Genomic DNA, 7977 nt, shown 5'->3' on the forward strand with positions numbered 1-7977 from the left:
TGCAGAGGCCATTTGTGGAGTTGAACGCCAGTTTTTGTGCCAGTTTGGGCATTCAACTCCAGCTTTTGATCCTTTTCTGGCGCTGGACGCCAGAATTGGGCAGAGAACTTGCGTTGAACGCCAGTTTACGTCATCTATCCTTGTGCAAAGTATGGGCTATTATATAGTTCTGGAAATCCCTGGATGTCTACTTTCCAACGCAATTGGAAGCATGCCATTTCGAGTTCTGTAGCTCCAGAAAATCCACTTTGAGTGCAGGGAGGTCAGAATCCAACAGCATCAGCAGTCCTTTTTCAGCCTGAATCAGATTTTTGCTCAGCTCCCTCAATTTCAGCCAGAAAAATACCTAAAATTACAGAAAAATACACAACTCATAGTAAAGTCCAGAAATATGAATTTTTCCTAAAAACTAATGAAAATAGACTAAAAACTAACTAAAACATACTCAAAACTATATGAAATTAACCCCAAAAAGCATATAAAATATCCGCTCATCACAACACCAAACTTAAACTGTTGCTTGTCCTCAAGCAACTAGACAAATAAAATAGAAGACTAATAGGTTGAGAAGCAATAATATCTCAGAGTTTTTGATTGAAGCTCAGATTCTAATTAGATGAGCGGGACTAGTAGCTTTTTGCTTCTGAACAGTTTTGGCATCTCACTTTATCCACTGAAGCTCAGAGTGATTGGCATCTATAGGAACTTAGAATTTAGATAGTGTTATTGATTTCTTAGTTCAGTGTGATGATTCTTGAACACAGCTTCTTTATGAGTCTTGGCCGTGGCCCTAAGCACTTTGTTTTCCAGTATTACCACCGGATACATAAATGCCACAGACACATAATTGGGTGAACCTTTTTCAGATTGTGACTCAGCTTTGCTAAAGTCCCCAATTAGAGGTGTCCAGAGTTCTTAAGCACACTCTTCTTTTAGCTTTTGGATCTTGACTTTAACCGCTCAGTCTCAAGTTTTCACTTGACACCTTCACGCCACAAGCACATGGTTAGGGACAGCTTGGTTTAGCCACTTAGACCAAGATTTTATTCCTTTATGCCCTCCTATCCACTGATGCTCAAAGCCTTGGGATCCCTTTTATTTGCCCTTGCCTTTTGGTTCTAAGGGTTATTGGCTTTTTCTGCTTGCTTTTTCTTTTTCTTTCTCTCTTTTTTTTTTCTGCAAGCTTTGTTCTTTGCTGCTTTTTCTTGCTTCAAGAATCATTTTTATGATTTTTCAGATTTATCAATAACATGTGTCATGTTCATCATTCTTTCAAGAGCCAACATATTTAACAGTCTTAAACAACAAATTCAAAAGACATATGCACTGTTCAAGCATTCATTCAGAAGACAGAAAGCATTGCCACCACATTTAACTAATTAGAATTTCTCTTATTAAAACTCGAAATTTTATTGCCTCTTATTCAAAAGATCTCCTACTTTATTCATGTTTGCTGATGATGAGAAAAATAAACTATAGCTTAATTGGAGATAAAATTAAAATAGATACTAATTACTACTATATGACTTCTAAGGTAAACTTCTATAAGGACACTGTCACAGAGTTAAGGCAGAAATTGGAAGTTAACAACCTTTATTCTAGGGGAACGGGGGTTCCTCTGATCCTTGGGGTGCTTGGTCCTACAAGAGAAGGCTTTTGGCGCTTCAATTCCCTTAAGTCACGCCCTTGCTCCTCTTGTTCTTTAAACATATAGGTCAGCATTTGACTGTGTTCCTTCTGTTCTTTTATTATTTGCTCCATAGCTTCCCGTATCTTGGTAACAGACGTCTCAAGATACTCCCAGTATTCAGATTGAGGGATCTCTGGGAGGAATTCCTGTGCTCTCTTCTTGATGGGATCCTCCTGTGCTTGTTGTTTTTCCATTGATGCTTTGGTGATTGGCTTTTCAATTAGGATATACTCAGTTATTCCCATCCTTGCTCCAGCGTCCTTGCAGAGCAAAGAAATCACGCTTGGATAAGCCAACCTGGCCTCTTTAGAATTTTTGTTAGCAATTTTGTAGAGTTCAGTTGAAATCAGCTGATGAACCTCCACTTCCTTCCCCATCATGATGCAATGGATCATCACTGCTCTTTTAACTGTGACTTCAGAACGGTTGCTAGTGGGCAATAGAGAACGCCCAATGAAGTCTAGCCATCCTCTAGCGACTGGTTTGAGATCCTCTCTCTTGAGTTGATTTGGGACACCCTTTGTGTTGGTGGTCCACCTGGCTCCAGGGATACATATGTCCTCTAGAATCTTATCCAGGTCAATGTCTGCTCTCATCATCCTCCTGTTGAAGGAGTCTGGATCATCCTTTAGCTGAGGTAGCTTTAAGATCTCCCTGATCTTGTCAGGGGTGGTATGAACAATCTTTCCTCTGACCATGATCCGAAATTCATAGAATACAGTTCCAGATAGTTTTTGCTTGTCAGTTTGCCACATATTAGCATAGAACTCCTGGACCATGTTCCTTCCCACTTTCGTTTCAGGATTAGCTAGGACTTCCCAGTTTCTGATTCGAATTTGCTCCTGGATCTTCGGATATTCATCTTCTTTTAGATCGAATCTAACTTCCGGGATCACTGATCTCAAACCCATTACTTTAAGATAATGGTCTGAATATTCTTTAGATAAGAACTTCCCTTGATTCCAAAGTGGTTTTGGAACGCTCTCTTTCTTGCCTCTTGGAGTGGGTTGTTTTCCTTTAGGAGCCATGATCTTAGTGATCTCGGATAAACACACCAAACTTAGAGGTTTGCTTGTCCTCAAGCAAAAGAAAAGAAAGGAGAGGGATAGAAGGAGAGCTAGGTGCAATTGTTGATGGAGGAGGAGGGAGGCCGAACCCAAATTTAAAGGGATGGGGGGTGGGTTTTCGAAAAATTGGAAAAGATAAGATAAGAAGATTGAGTTGAAAAAGATAAGATAGAAGATATAGTTTAATTTTGAAGAGATATGATAGATTTTTGAAAAAGATAAATATGAATTTTGAAAAAGATAATATGGAGATTTGAAAAAGATATGGATTAGTTGAAAAGATTTTAGAGTGAAAAAGATAGATTTGTTTTCAGAAAAGATTTGAAAAGAGTTGGATTGAATTTGGAAGGATGGATTTTTAGAAATTAAGGATTTTAGAAATCAGGGTTTTTGACATGTTCATGTAAAAATCATGCATTGAAGCATAAAATTTGAAATTAAAATGGAAATACGTGTGGAAAAAATGAATTTGGCTCCTCCCTTCCTTCCTGGCGTTTGAACGCCCAAACACTGCCTGTTTTGGGCGTTCAGCGCCCAATTGCTGCTCTCCTGGGCGTTCAACGCCCAGCTGCTGCCATTACTGGCATTCAACGCCCAGTGGGTGCCCCTTTCTGGCGTTGAACGCCCAGCTGCTACCATCACTGGCGTTCAGCGCCCAGTGGATGCCCATTTTGGGCGTTGAACGCCCAAAATGCACTTTTATTGGTGTTCTCTTGCCAGTGAGATCTTTTTCTCTGTTTTGTGTGCCGAGGTCTTCTGTAAATGATTATTTACCTTGTTATCAATGAACTCTATATAAACAAATAAAAATAAAAATAGAAATAGGGCAAAATGCTTAGAGGATTGTTGCCCCATGGCTGGGTTGCCTCCCAGCAAGCGCTTCTTTATTGTCTTTAGCTGGACCTTGCTGAGCTTTTAATCTAGCTTCAACTTTGAGCATTCTTGCTCAATGTTGCCTTCAAGATAATGCTTGATTCTCTGTCCATTGACAATGAACTTCTTATCAGAATCAATATCTTGAAGCTCCACATAACCATATGGTGACACACTTGTAATCACGTATGGTCCCCTCCACCGGGATTTCAGTTTCCCGGGGAATAGCCTGAGTCTAGAGTTAAACAACAGGACCTTTTGTCCTGGTTCAAAGATTCTAGATGACAGCTTTCTGTCATGCCATTTTTTTTTATTTTTCTTTATAAAGCTTGGCATTTTCGAAAGCTGTGAATCTGAATTCCTCTAGCTCATTTAGCTGGAGCAATCGTTTTTCTCCTGCTAATTTGGCATCAAAGTTTAGGAATCTGGTTGCCCAGTAGGCCTTATGTTCCAGTTCCACGGGCAGGTGACATGCCTTACCATACACGAGTTGGTATGGAGATGGCCCTATGGGGGTCTTGAATGCTGTCCTGTAAGCCCACAGAGCATCATCCAGGCTCCGTGCCCAATCCTTTCTACGGGTATTTACTGTCCATTCCAGGATTCTCTTTAATTCTCTGTTAGAGACTTCAGCTTGCCCATTGGTTTGTGGATGATATGGAGTGGCCACCTTATGGCGAATTCCATACCGAACCATGGCAGAGTAAAGCTGTTTATTGCAGAAGTGAGTGCCCCCATCACTGATTAGTACTCTAGGGACACCAAACCTGCTAAAGATATGTTTCTGGAGGAACTTCAGCACTGTTTTAGTATCATTGGTGGGTGTGGCAATAGCCTCAACCCATTTTGATACATAGTCAACTGCCACCAGAATATAAGTGTTTAAGTATGATGGTGGGAAAGGTCCCATGAAGTCAATTCCCCATACGTCAAACAACTCAATTTCCAAGATTTCTTGTTGAGGCATGGCATAACCATGAGGCAGATTACCAGCTCTTTGGCAACTGTCACAATTACGTACAAACTCTCGGGAATCTTTATAGAGTGTGGGCCAATAGAAGCCACATTGGAGGACCTTGGTGGCTGTTCGCTCACCTCTGAAATGGCCTCCATATTGAGATCCGTGGCAATGCCATAGGATCCTCTGTGCTTCTTCTCTAGGCACACACCTACGGATAATTCCGTCTGCACATCTCTTAAAGAGATAAGGTTCATCCCATAAGTAGTACTTTGCATCAGTAATTAATTTCTTCTTTTGTATCCTGTTGTACTCCTTGGGTATGAACCTTGCAGCTTTATAGTTTGCAATATCGGCAAACCATGGTGCTTCCTGAATGGCGAATAAATGCTCATCAGGAAACGTCTCAGAGATCTCAAGAGAAGGGAGGGACGTCCCTTCCACTGGCTCTATCCGGGACAGATGATCAGCCACTTGGTTCTCTGTCCCTTTTCTGTCTCTTATTTCTATATCAAACTCTTGCAGAAGCAATACCCATCTGATGAGCCTGGGTTTTGAATCCTACTTTGTGAGTATATATTTAAGAGCAGCATGGTCAGTATACACAATCACTTTTGATCCTACTAAGTATGATCTGAACTTGTCAATGGCGTAAACCACTGCAAGTAGTTCTTTTTCTGTGGTTGTGTAATTTTTCTGGGCATCATTTAGAACGCGACTGGCATAATAAATGACATGCAGAAGCTTGTCATGCCTCTGTCCCAATACTGCACCAATGGCATGATCACTGGCATCACACATTAGCTCAAATGGAAATGTCCAGTCTGGTGCAGAAATGACTGGTGCTGTGACCAGCTTAGCTTTCAGCGTTTCAAACGCCTGCAGGCACTCTGTGTCAAACACAAATGGCGTGTCAGCAGCTAGCAGATTGCTTAGAGGTTTTGCGATTTTTGAAAAATCCTTTATAAACCTTCTATAGAATCCTGCATGCCCCAGAAAGCTTCTGATTGCCTTAACATTGGCAGATGGTGGTAATTTTTCAATTACCTCTATTTTTGCTTGATCCACCTCTATTCCCTTGTTTGAGATCTTATGCCCAAGAACAATTCCTTCAGTCACCATGAAGTGACACTTTTCCCAGTTTAAAACTAGGTTGGTCTCTTGGCATCTTTTCAGAACAAGTTTCAGGTGATCAAGACAGGAGCTGAATGAGTCTCCATATACTGAGAAGTCATCCATGAAGACTTCCAGAAATTTTTCCACCATGTCAGAGAAAATAGAGAGCATGCATCTCTGGAAGGTTACAGGCGCATTACATAGCCCAAATGGCATCCTTCTATAAGCAAACACTCCGGATGGACATGTGAATGCTGTTTTCTCTTGATCCTGGGGATCTACTGCAATCTGGTTATAGCCTGAGTAGCCATCCAAAAAGCAGTAATAATCATGACCTGCTAGTCTTTCTAGCATCTGGTCTATGAATGGTAAAGGAAAATGATCCTTTCTGGTGGCTGTATTGAGCCTTTTGTAGTCAATACACATGCGCCACCCTGTAACTGTTCTTGTAGGAACCAGTTCATTCTTTTCATTATGAATTACTGTCATGCCTCCCTTTTTTGGGACGACTTGAACAGGGCTCACCCAGGGGCTATCAGAAATAGGATAAATAATCCCAGCCTCCAGTAATTTGGTGACCTCTTTCTGCACCACTTCTTTCATGGCTGGATTTAGCCGCCTCTGTGGTTGCACCACTGGTTTGGCATTATCCTCCAATAAGATTTTGTGCATGCATCTAGCTGGGCTTATGCCCTTAAGGTCACCTATGGACCACCCAAGAGCTGTCTTGTGTGTCCTTAGCACTTGAATAAGTGCCTCCTCTTCCTGTGAATTTAAAGCAGAGCTTATGATCACTGGAAAAGTGTCACCTTCTCCCAGAAATGCATATTTCAAGGATGGTGGTAATGGCTTGAGCTCGAGTTTAGGAGGTTTTTCCTCTTTCAGAAGAAAGTTTAGAGGCTCTTTCATGTCCCCTGAATCCTCCAAATCAGGCTGAACATCTTTAAAGATGTCTTCCAACTCTAATTCGAGACTCTCAGCCATGTTGATCTCTTCTACCAAAGAGTCAATAAGATCAACTTTCATGCAGTCTGTTGATGTGTCTGGATGCTGCATGGCTTTGACAGCGTTCAACTTGAACTCATCATCGTTGACTCTCAGGGTTATTTCCCATTGTTGGACGTCAATGAGGGATCGTCCAGTTGCTAGGAAGGGTCTTCCTAGAATGAGAGTAGCACTCTTGTGCTCCTCCATTTCCAGCACAACAAAGTCAGTGGAAAAGGCGAATGGCCCAACTCTGACAATCATGTCCTCAATCACGCCTGATGGGTATTTAGTGGAACCATCAGCAAGTTGGAGACATATCCAGGTTGGTTTAACTTCATCAGTTAAGCCAAGCTTCCTGATAGTGGATGCAGGTATTAGGTTGATGCTTGCCCCAAGATCGCATAAAGCTGTCTTGGTGCAATTATCTTCTAATATGCATGGTATCAGAAAGCTCCTAGGGTCTTTAAGCTTTTCAGGAAAGCTCTTCAGAATGACTGCACTGCATTCTTCAGTGAGGAGAACTCTTTCTGTTTCTCTCCAATCCTTTTTATGACTCAAGATCTCTTTCATGAACTTGGCATAAGAAGGTATTTGCTCAAGTGCTTCTGCAAATGGAATCTTTATTTCAAGAGTCCTGAGATAATCTGCAAAGCGAGCAAATTGCTTATCCTGCTCCTCCTTCCGGAGTTTTTGAGGATAAGGTATCTTGGCTTTATATTCTTCAACCTTAGTTGCTGCAGGTTTATTGCCTACAGAAGTGGTTGAAGAAGCCTTTTTAGAGGGGTTGTTATCAGCATTTGTGTGTGTCTGATCCCTCACTGGCACTTGAGTGCCAGTGTTAGAAGATGGAGTGAAGCTGGACGCCAGCTCCTTGTCTGCTTCTGGCGTCTGAACGCCAGAACTGTGCCCATTTTGGGCGTTCAGCGCCAGATCATGCCCATTTTGGGCGTTTAACGCCAGATCCTTGCCCATTTCTGGCGTTGAACGCCAGTCCTGCTGTATTTCTGGCGTTGAACGCCAGTTTTGGCCATGGTCTGGGCGTTCAGCGCCAGCCTTCCACCAATTTTCTGGCGCTTTAGCGCCAGAATTATTTTTCCCTGGGCTCTTACTGTCCTCAGGTGAATTTTGGGTGGTTTGCTCATTTCTTAGCTTTTTGCTGCCTTGAGGTGGGGTATTTAATGTTTTCCCACTTCTTAGTTGAACTGCTTGGCATTCTTCTGCTATTTGCCTTGACAGCTGCTGCTTTGTTTGCTTAAACTGTTCGTCCATATGTATATTAGCCATCC

The sequence above is a fragment of the Arachis hypogaea genome, chromosome 16 (assembly GCF_003086295.3).
Source record: "Arachis hypogaea cultivar Tifrunner chromosome 16, arahy.Tifrunner.gnm2.J5K5, whole genome shotgun sequence".
In the NCBI taxonomy this organism is placed as follows: domain Eukaryota; kingdom Viridiplantae; phylum Streptophyta; class Magnoliopsida; order Fabales; family Fabaceae; genus Arachis; species Arachis hypogaea.